Genomic DNA, 10,365 nt, shown 5'->3' on the forward strand with positions numbered 1-10,365 from the left:
GCACCTTTCGGTTCTGTGCACGTGCCTCCTTACCCCGGCTCCCACCTTCTTTTGACCTACCATCACCTTTTGTCTGGGTCCCTACAGTAGCTTCTCACTGCCTCTAGTCTGGTCTCCTCAAAGGCACGGGAACAGCCTTCAAAAGATGGCTGATCAGCTCATTCTCCAAACTGTAATAAGAGTTTCCTGGCTCTTCTTCCGGACTGTAAAGTACAAGTATCTTTGTATCCGTTTGTGATCTGCCCCCAGCTTACTCCTCCAGCCTCAGGCCAAATCGCTCCCTCTGATATAGGCTCCAACTTTATCAAGGCAATTGCATTTCTTCTGAAATGCCAAGCACATTCTCTCCTCCGAATCTCTCCTCCTGCTTTTCCCTCCGTCTGAATGATGTTTATCTCCACAGTGTCTCATTTGGAATGTCACCTCTTCAGGAAAGCCCTCCCTGATCTCTGTTCCCTTCGTTCCCTTTTCCATGCTTATCTTGGTCAGAGTGGCTAAGGGCAGTTAAGCACTGTGCCTCCCTCCTCATTCACCATGTTGTTTGCCTGTTTTCTGTTATCTCACCACATCCCTGTGAGATGAAAACACTCACTTCCTCATCGTGCACATTAGCATACTGAGACTGAGAACCATCAGGTAACTTTCTCAAGGTCGTACAGCAAAGCAATGCCGGGTCGGCACGTCAATGCTAGGTGATCTGGTTCCATGTCACCTGGTTTCTCCACTTCCTGCTACTTCCGGTCGCACACTACAGTGAGATTGCCTATGTGTTCCTCTTGCTTCCCCATTAGAACTGGAGCTACTGTTTCGATATTTCCAATGCTTGGCGCTGACTAAGCACAAAGGGACCCAATTCATGTTGCTAAATAAATGCAGTCAGCGCACTCATGTGCTGAGATCTGTGGCCAGAAAGAGATGGGTGACAAATTTATGCCCAAAGGAGTTTGTTCCCGCCATGCTGTTTCGAGGTTAGAATATGGGACACGTAGTAGAAAGCTAGAGGCCATCTTATCCTTTGCTTTCTAGATGAAGCCCCTAGAGAAGATATAGTCTTCCCAAGGGCCTTCGACTAGGCTGATTTGGTTCAAGATGTCAGGTCTTCTGAGCTAAAGGATTTGTTTCCTTGCCTTACTTGAAACCGGTGTAACCTCCTAAAGTAGGGGCAACTTACCACCAGCCCAGTCCCCAAGCCCGTGCCAAGTCCTCATCCCACTCTCAGACTTTCCCAGTCAACAAACATTCATTGAATACCTCCTACATACAGAGCAGATGCCAGCCACTGTGGAAGAAATCAATTTAACAACGTAGTCAAGAAGCATGACATTGAACAAGTATCTACATGAGTAATTAACTAAAGAAATTCAAGGACCCAAAGCAGTGGGAAGAACAGAGCATTATGGGGGGTGTCTGACAGCCTCGGAGCCCAGGGACCCTGTTCAGCCAAGACCTGGAGAATGGGTCTGGGTTAGTCAGGCCAAATATTCTGGGACCCTACCACTACTCAGAGAACCCAGAGCAAACTAGAATGGAAGGAGTGGATGGTGTACAAGTAAAACATCCCCGGCTGAAGCCCAAGGGGTGGGCTCCAAGCCAGATCACCCGGAAGCCTCATGAAGGAGTCTGGACTACAGTCTGAGAAGGAGTTCACATCATTCCCGCCATGTTTGTTGGATCCTCTGGTCATGGTGGCACCATATCCCCATAGCCTTGGGTTGCAGTCAAGTCGAAAGTCATTGTGCTGCTTTTATGCCCTGCCGTTGTCTGTGCCCGTCGTATTTTGTACCGTTGTCTGTAACATAGATCAGTAAGCCTAGGCCAAGTGACCATTAACATTAAGTTCATAACAATAATAATCATAGTAACACTAATGTTTATCAAGTATTTTCTATGGGCCCAGTACTTTGCAAAACACTTCTTGGGATTTTTCTCCTTAAATCTTCACGGGCGCCACATGAATGGGAAACTATGATTACTCTCACTTTATAGATAAGGGGAAAAAAAACAAAACTCGGAGGAAAATTAAGTAAGTCATTCAGGGGCCCCAAGTGAAAAGGTGGAAGAAAGGGCATTCAACCCAGGCCTGCTCCACTCCCCTGCCTGATTCCTCACCTGTCACATCCTACTGCTACAATCCTTTGCAAAGTCCTGAAGGCTCAAAAACCATGATGGCCTGTGCTAGTCTATTTTTAAGCAGTTTCAGATGGTGTGAACTTTTCAAAAAAGCTTTAATATTCATTTCTGAGAGAGAGAGGGAGACCACAAGCAGGGGAGGGGCAGAGAGAGAGGGAGACACAGAACCCGAAGCAGGCTCCAGGCTCCGGGCTGCCGGCACAGAGCCCGATGCGGGGCTCGCACTCCCAGACTGCGAGATCGTGACCTGAGCCGAGGTCGGACGCTTAGCCAACTGAGCCACCCAGGCGCCCCTTTAAACTTTTAACAAAGTCCCTGATGTGATGCTGGAAGGCTCCCAGGTGAGCACTACCGAGGCATTCCGTGAGGTGTGGGAGCATCTCCAAAGTGTATGGCACCACAGCTGGACATGAGCCACACCTTTGCCCCTCAACCCGTGACCATCACCGGATTCACACAGGCCAGAGAGGCCTCCTGAGGTCATCCGTCCAGGAACCCGGCACACCCGCCTCTCTCTTCTTAACAAACAAGGCTGTCATTTTTCTCACCTCACAAGTCTCCCCCCCCAGGCACCGAGACTGCTACCTCTTCGGAAGTAAATTTGAAAAACTGTTGTGGCCTGCGTTCCCCACTGCGAGGTTAGCCCGCCGCCCTCCTCCCTGCAATCAACTCTTCAGAAAGTGGTCTGTGACTTGAAGAAGTCTGTCACGCGTGACCAAAAGGGTGGGAGGCTTAAACGTGAGGAGAGGCGTGACCAACCAGATCAGTGGCAGCTGGTGGGGGTCAGAGAGCATTCGGGATGGAAAAGCCCCCACCTGTCCCATGAGCTGACCATCTATCTCATTTTGCAGATGGGATGGTTGAGGTCCAGCCAGAAGAAGGGCTGTGGGCAGAGCACACACAGCCATTCAGGACCAGGTGGGGATAGTAACCCGAGTTTCTCAGGCCCACTTTTTTTTTTTTTAATGTTTTTATTTATTTTTGAGAGAGAGAGAGAGAGAGCGCAAGTGAGGGAGGGGCGGGGGGGGGCAGAGGATCTGAAGCAGGCTCTGCACTCACAGCAGGGCGCCCAATGCAGGGCTTGAACTCATGAAACATGAGATCATGACGTGAGACGACTTTGGACGCTCAACCCACTGAGCCACCCATGTGCCCCCAGTCCCCAGCCCACTTTCAAAAGCTCCTGGGGCATCGGGGCTGCACATATCTTTTCCTCTTCTTTGAGTAACACATCCCCCATTTGCTTCTGGAATCTCCTCTTACCCCACGTGGGTGGTCTTGGGAATCCCAAAGGCCAGGCCTCTTCCAGCCAGGGAGATGCTCAAGGGACACCAGCCAGACTGGTTCTCCCAGGACCCTGCAAGACTTTGAGTCTTAACTGGAGTGACCCAAGGACAGAACACAGAGGTGGGAGCACATTCTTTTTGGTCGCTGTCCCTGGAGAGAACAAATTGTCTGGCTCTCTAGACGCTTGGCATTCCCCGTTCCAAGACTGTCTCAGCCCTGTCATTCCGGGTCCCCATCATTCCTGGGAACTCTCCAATGTCCTTCTAGAAAATTCTGTGAAAGATTAAGTTAGTCATTAGAACTTTTTTGTTTCTGGTAACTAAAAAGCTCTGAGCGATGGCACATTCCTCAAATTTTCCCCACAGTATCAGGCTGCCTTGTTCTGGAGCAAGACAACCACCACCACCACCCCCCCCCCCGAAAAAGAAAGAAAGAAAAAGAAAAAAGAAGAAAATGGCACAGAGACAGGAAAGTGAAAGCCATAACAAGGTAAAAATACAACCAGATCCCCGGCACTAACATCTTCTGCGTCGCGTCACATTGTCTCAACGGCTGCATATTTTGTTTTCCGATTATCTACAATTAGGGATAATTTGTTCTGGGCTTCAGGTCTACCAACACAGCTGATAGCTGGCCGTCTGGATGTTGTGGTGTCTCCTCTCTGACTGTCTAGAAGTGCTTCCTCCCATCAAACCCAAATAAACTCTGCACCACTTGAGCACAATCCTTAGATTTTTTTTTTTAAGCTCTCATTGAAAAAGAAAAAAAAGAACCCTCCTATTAAAGAAATCGTTGTTTTATGACAGGTATTGTGCTAAGGGTTTTACATGTGCTGTGTAATCATACCAGCCGTTCTATGGAGTACTGAGATTTATTGTACTATTATGGGTGCGTATTATTATTAATATGCGCAATCATTAATTAGGGCAAAATGTTATTAATATTTTGACTATTGCTCTATAACTAGCCCCATTGCATTAAGGGAAAAAGTGGCCCTCGAGAGATGGGGGTGTGACGGTGTGGCACAGACTGCCAAGGTCACATAGCTGGCGGGTCATGGGCCTTAGATAGACACCCATTTCGGCCCAGCTTCAGACGTCTTGCTCCGAAACCCGAAGCTGAATTGTCTGGAAAAACTCAGAGATACGCCATTCAAGTGATTTTCAATCAGGGAACCCCTCTGAGGTAGCACAGCTGAATATCAGAAACTCCAAGGAAAATTGTTGCTTGAAAAGCATGTTTAATGATATAATTTCGTATTTGGAAAATAGAAAATAAACCCATCCCAGTGCTTTTTTTTTTCTTTTTTCTTTTCTTTTCTTTTTTTTTTTTAAATACAAACCAGGACACCTTTGAGAGCAGAAGGGGCTGCTGTGTGAATGATCCGGTCTGGCATTTCCAGGCATACTGGGAAGCAGGATCACCATTTCAAGTTGAGAAACCACAGCCTCAGGTAGACTAAGATCTCAGAGCAAAAAAGTGGTCAGTCAGTTAAAAAAATCTTAAATTTTATTTATTTAAAAAAAAATTTTTTTTTAACATTTATTTATTTTTGAGACAGAGAGAGACAGAGCATGAACGGGGGAGGGTCAGAGAGAGGGAGACACAGAATCTGAAACAGGCTCCAGGCTCTGAGCTGTCAGCACAGAGCCCGACGTGGGGCTCGAACCCACGAACTGCGAGATCATGACCTGAGCCGAAGTCGGACCCCCAACCGACTGAGCCACCCAGGCGCCCCAAAAAATCATAAATTTAAAAAAAAACATTAAAAAAATTAAAAACGTAAAAAGGGGCTACCTAGGTGGCTCAGTTGCTTAAGTGTTCAGCTTCAGCTAAGCTCATGGCCTTGCAGTCCGTGAGTTCGAGCCCCCCCCCCCCCCCCCCCCCCCCACTTCAGGCCCTGTGCTGACAGCTCAGAGCCTGGAGCATGCTTCGGATTCTGTGTCCACCTCTCTCTCTCTGCCTTTCCCCGCCCCCCTTTCAAAAATAAATAAACATTTAAAAAAAATGTGAAGAAGTGGTCCAGTCGGAATTGGACCCTGCAAGAAGGAATGGAGGCACCCATCACCCCCCATGCGACGCTCCGGGGGCCCCGCATTCCCCTAATCAATCTTCCAAAACTGCAGTCAATACTTGCCCGTGCCAGGAAGCCCTTCCTGATTAAGCCACAGTTGTTTCTGCAGCTTCTAAGTCTTCCGTTACTCACCTGGTGATGTGCCTTATTCATTTTCTCTCAATTATGAATGACATGTGATTTTTCAGGGGTGTGTGTGTGTGCGTGTGTGCGCGTGTGTGCGTTGTGAGTTTCCATGTCAATTGAAACTGGAGGTCAGTCACCACTGAACTGAAACTAGACATCAGTTACCACTGAACATGCAAAGCGAGGGCACAACCCTGATGTGCAGTTTCTGTTAATACAGTGCCTTGCAAAATGGGGAGTACCTGCGTTCTGATTTTCTCTTCCGAGAGTGTATCGTTTCCTCGGGCTGCCATAACCCCACCACGGTGGTTTACGACAACAGGGATTAAAAAAAAAAATTTTTTTTTAGGGGCACCTGGGTGGCTCAGTCGGTTAAGCGTCCGACTTCAGCTCAGGTCACAATCTCGCGGTCCGCGAGTTCGAGCCCCGCGTCGGGCTCTGGGCTGACGGCTCAGAGCCTGGAGCCTTTTCAGATTCTGTGTCTCCCTCTCTCTGACCCTCCCCTGTTCATGCTCTATCTCTCTCTGTCTCAAAAATAAATAAACGTTAAAAAAAAATTAAAAAAAAATTTTTTTTTAATGTTTATCCATTTTTTGAGAGATAGAGAGAGACAGAGCATGAATGGGGGAGAGGCAGTGAGAGAGGGAGACACAGAATCCGAAGCGGGCTCCAGGCTCCGAGCTGTCGGCACAGAGCCCGATGCGGGGCTCGAACCCATGAACCGCGAGATCATGACCCAAGCTGACGTCGAACGCTCGACTGACTGAGCCCCCCAGGTGCCCCTGGCAAGCACTCCTCTTCACCTGCCTGTTTCTCTGGTAGACGTTGCCAAACCTCGGCATTCTTTGGCTTGTAGATTCATTACTCTGGTCTCTGTCTCTGCCTTCACACGGCCTTCTTCCCTGTACTTGTATATATTTCTGAGGTTCCTCTCCTCTTATCGTAAAGACGCCAGTCATTAGACTCAGGGCCCACCCTAAACCCGTATGACCTCATCTCAACTAAGTCATCTGCAAAGACATGATTTCCAAACAAGGTCACGTCCTGAGGTTCCTGGTGGACATGAGCTCCAGGAGGATATTCTTCAGCCCGGTGCAGGGGGGTAGGCACCTCCGGAGTGGGGTTAGGGCACAGAGCCACACCGCTCTCAGTGCCTAAACTGGGGAGTGCGCACAGTAGGCCCTCGGAATCCCGGGTGGACGCAGGGCAGTGGTGAACTCAGCTCAAACGTGGTGGTTTTCTCTCTCTCGACTCCAGCCCTCTAAGCGGCAAACCACTCCCAGCCCCTTCCTTCCCTTTTTCATGGCTGTCTTTTCTGGCTTCCCATCCCAGCGTAGCCTCCTTTTCTCCCTCCTTCCTCCTGCCTGCCTCGAAGAGCCGGTCTGGGGAAGGTGTGAGTGTGTATATATATGGTGTGTGCTCACAGGTACTCCAGAGGTGAGGATCCCCAAGCTTCCTCATGCCGTCCAAGCATTTCTTTACTCTGGCATTTAGGGTGCAAGGCCATTAGCAGCCCCCAGAAAGCCAGACTACACTTTCAGCCCTTAATCGGATAGCCTGTCTTGGCCACACACCCTTCCGACTTTTTTCCCCAGAAGTCCCAAGTGAAACGTTTCCTCATCGCAAAGGCAGCCTGTGTCTTCCCCTTTCTTTAGTTTCTGGATGCTAGTTCACTTTTTCTGATTAAAAATTAACAGCGTGTGGTCACTTACTGAGCTTCTGCTGGGTGCCAGGCAGCGGGCCACTCACGGCACACACACATCATTTCACTCATTCTGGACGTGATTCCCACTGGACAGAAGAGAACCCCGAGGTCTTGAGCAACTACGTAGTTGGCCCGGGGTCACACAGCTCGTTCAAGGTGGAGTCAGAATTTGAACCTCTGCTCATCTGATTCCATAGCACTTTCTCGTCTTTCTCTTCGTCATGTGAGGGTTATGAAAGGGACCCTTAGGTATTTTATTCCTTCGAGCTGCCTCCCAGCCAAGCTTCCTGGAAATGTATGAGAACACTTGAGCGTGATCCGTTGTTTTCTTGAAGGAGTTGAGCGGGTTCTTCACATTTTCCAGATCCTCTGAAATCATTAGGGGGTGGGGCTGCTGTTAAAAGGGAACCCTGCAGACAAAGTGACACGTTGCTAATCATTATCAAAGATGCCCTTGGAACTGGTTTTTCTCGTAGCAGCTGCTTTGGGCTTCCGAGGGCAATATCTTAAGCCCTAAAACGCAAACTTCTCACAGTTTCAAACAGCTCCTTGTTGGCAGATTTCCACTAAACTTGATTCAGCATGCTCCGCGGGCCAGGGACAACAAGCCACAGTGTGCCTTCAAATCAGAGCCAGCCAACAGCCTCACATCCCAGGCACGCCAATCCCACTCAACGTCTTGCAGCTTTACAAGTGAACCTGTTCTCTCCTGCCCCTGTGCACCTGCTGTCCCTTGGCCCAACGCCTCCCCCAGAACACAGCTACTTGCCAGCGAATTTGCCCTTCAAGGCACCGCAGCACCCAGGAAGGCATTTCCCTACCCCACCCGCCTGAGAGGAAGGAGCCCTTATCTGAACCCTAAAGCAGCCCCCAGTCGTTCACTCTCGGGATAGCAAGGGGAGCAAGAAAGAGAGAGGGAGATAGCAGGAGTTGCGCTTTGCCGCAGAGCTGCTAAGATCTGGGGGTCTCTAAGGTGGGGCCTGAGAAGTATGCATCTCAGCAAGTTCTCCAGGGGTGCCTGGGTGGCTCAGGAGGCTGAGCGTCTGACTCTTGATCTCAGCTCAGGTCGTGATCCCAGCATCGTGGGATCAAGCCCCGCACTGGGCTCCACGGTAAGTGTGGAGCCTGCTTAAGATTCTCTCTCTTTCCCTCTGCCCCCCTCCCCCATTCGTGCCCTCTCTCTCTCTCTCTCTAAAATTAAAAAAAAAATTAATTTTAAAAACAAACAAACAAACAAGCAAGTTATCCGGGCGCTTGAGAAGATGTCCTAAGCCTAGCTTTCCAGAACCGAGTCGTTCCTTCATCTTCAAAATTTTTAGCCTGGACTCGCGAAAAAAATCAACAGTCACAGGTGCTTATTGTGTTCCAGGCACTGTGTGCATGTCTCCGTGTCAGCTCACACCAGGGTCAGAACTTCGGGGAGGAAGATACAATTATTACCCCTATTTTTCAGATAAGGCAACTGAGGCACAAGAAGGTTAAGAAACTGGGCTGGGGTTACTCATCCACTACATGGCAAAGCTGGCCTATCTGTGGATTTCTTTCTTTCGATCATCTCGTTTTTTACATTTAAATCATGTATTTGAACTCAACGTAACATCTATGAGGGAAGGGATTTGTAGCTGTTTGTTCATTTCCGGACACTCAGATGCCAGAAGAGTGCCAGGCACAGGGTAACAGTCACCACACATTTGTTGATTGAGCGAAAAGAGAAACGGTTAACGTGGGGTTGAGGTATTATTTATATATATGTATTTTAATTGTTTTAAGATTTTTTTTTTAATGTTTATTTACTTTTGAGAGAGAGAGAGAGAGAGGGGTAAAGCAAGAGTGGAAGTGGGGGAGCAGAAAGAGAGGGAGACACAGAATCTGAAGAAGGCTCCAGGCTCCGAGCTGTCAGCACAGAGCCCCACGCGAGGCTCGAACCCACGAGCTTCAAGATCGTGACCTGAGCCGAAGTCAGCCGCTTAACTGACTGAGCCACTTACGTGCCCCTGTATTTTTTCTCCTACAAAAAATACATGGAATAATGTTACTATTAAAAGAGGTGCACCACCTAAAATCATGCCATATTTCTGGACCCATATCGCTGCCCCAGTTAGGGAAGCCCTGGGCTTTCTTTTTGCACCGTCTACAGTTCACTGTAGTTTTCTCTTCCAGGTTGGGAGCTCCCGCAGGCAGAAAACAAGGACCGGGTTTATTCATCTTTGCCCCCCTGTGCCTGGGGTAAAAGTCAACTACTGCATTCCTCATTCTTGCCAGAGGGAACTCATTTTAGAGCTGTTGAAATCTAAATCTTGGCACATGCTTTGAGCTCTAGAAGGAGGCAATGGGATGAAATGCATGGCAAAGAATGAAGAAGTTGAGGAAGCCGGAACGAATGCCCACTTAAAGGGGCATCAGAGCCACTGGGTGTCAGGAGGCCTGAACTCTATTTCTGGTTGATTCTTCATACCCCAGAGATAGTCCACTTCTTTGAGTGGGGGGCCTTTCTCAGGCTGTAAATTTCTTGCGGATAAAGATCCTGTCCTTCTTGTTGTTCCCCACTTTATCTTTAGAACCTGCTGAGTACCTGGCATATGGGAGATGCCCAATAAAAGGCATGGGATGAATGAACCAATGAATGAATGGGAAATTTTTGAACATGTTCTAATGACAAAAGTATAGCAGGCTTACCCACACATTTTCCTGTTTCTGCAGTCCCCTGTGGCTCTAATATTTTTTATATAAAATGCGTTTGCGGGAAACGATTTGGTTGGCAAGACTGACTTCATGTTGTCTGAGAAAAGCATTTTACGGAAGCTGGCAAAATAATGATTAGCTACATAAAAGGAAGGGGACAATGAGGACTGCCAAGGAGGAGATTCTGTGTCCCGTCCCAGCCTGAACCCTAGTAGGTAGCTGAATTCCAGTCTCAGCCTGTCAAGTTCTGGGGTTGGAGCAGTGACCTCACCAGGTGGCCAGAGCTCAAGCTTATCATTCAGGATATGGGTTCTGCTTTGGATGAGACGACAACAAGAGTATCACAAGCTCATGGCAGGGA

This window comes from Neofelis nebulosa, chromosome 14, assembly GCF_028018385.1.
Source record: "Neofelis nebulosa isolate mNeoNeb1 chromosome 14, mNeoNeb1.pri, whole genome shotgun sequence".
Classification (NCBI taxonomy): domain Eukaryota; kingdom Metazoa; phylum Chordata; class Mammalia; order Carnivora; family Felidae; genus Neofelis; species Neofelis nebulosa.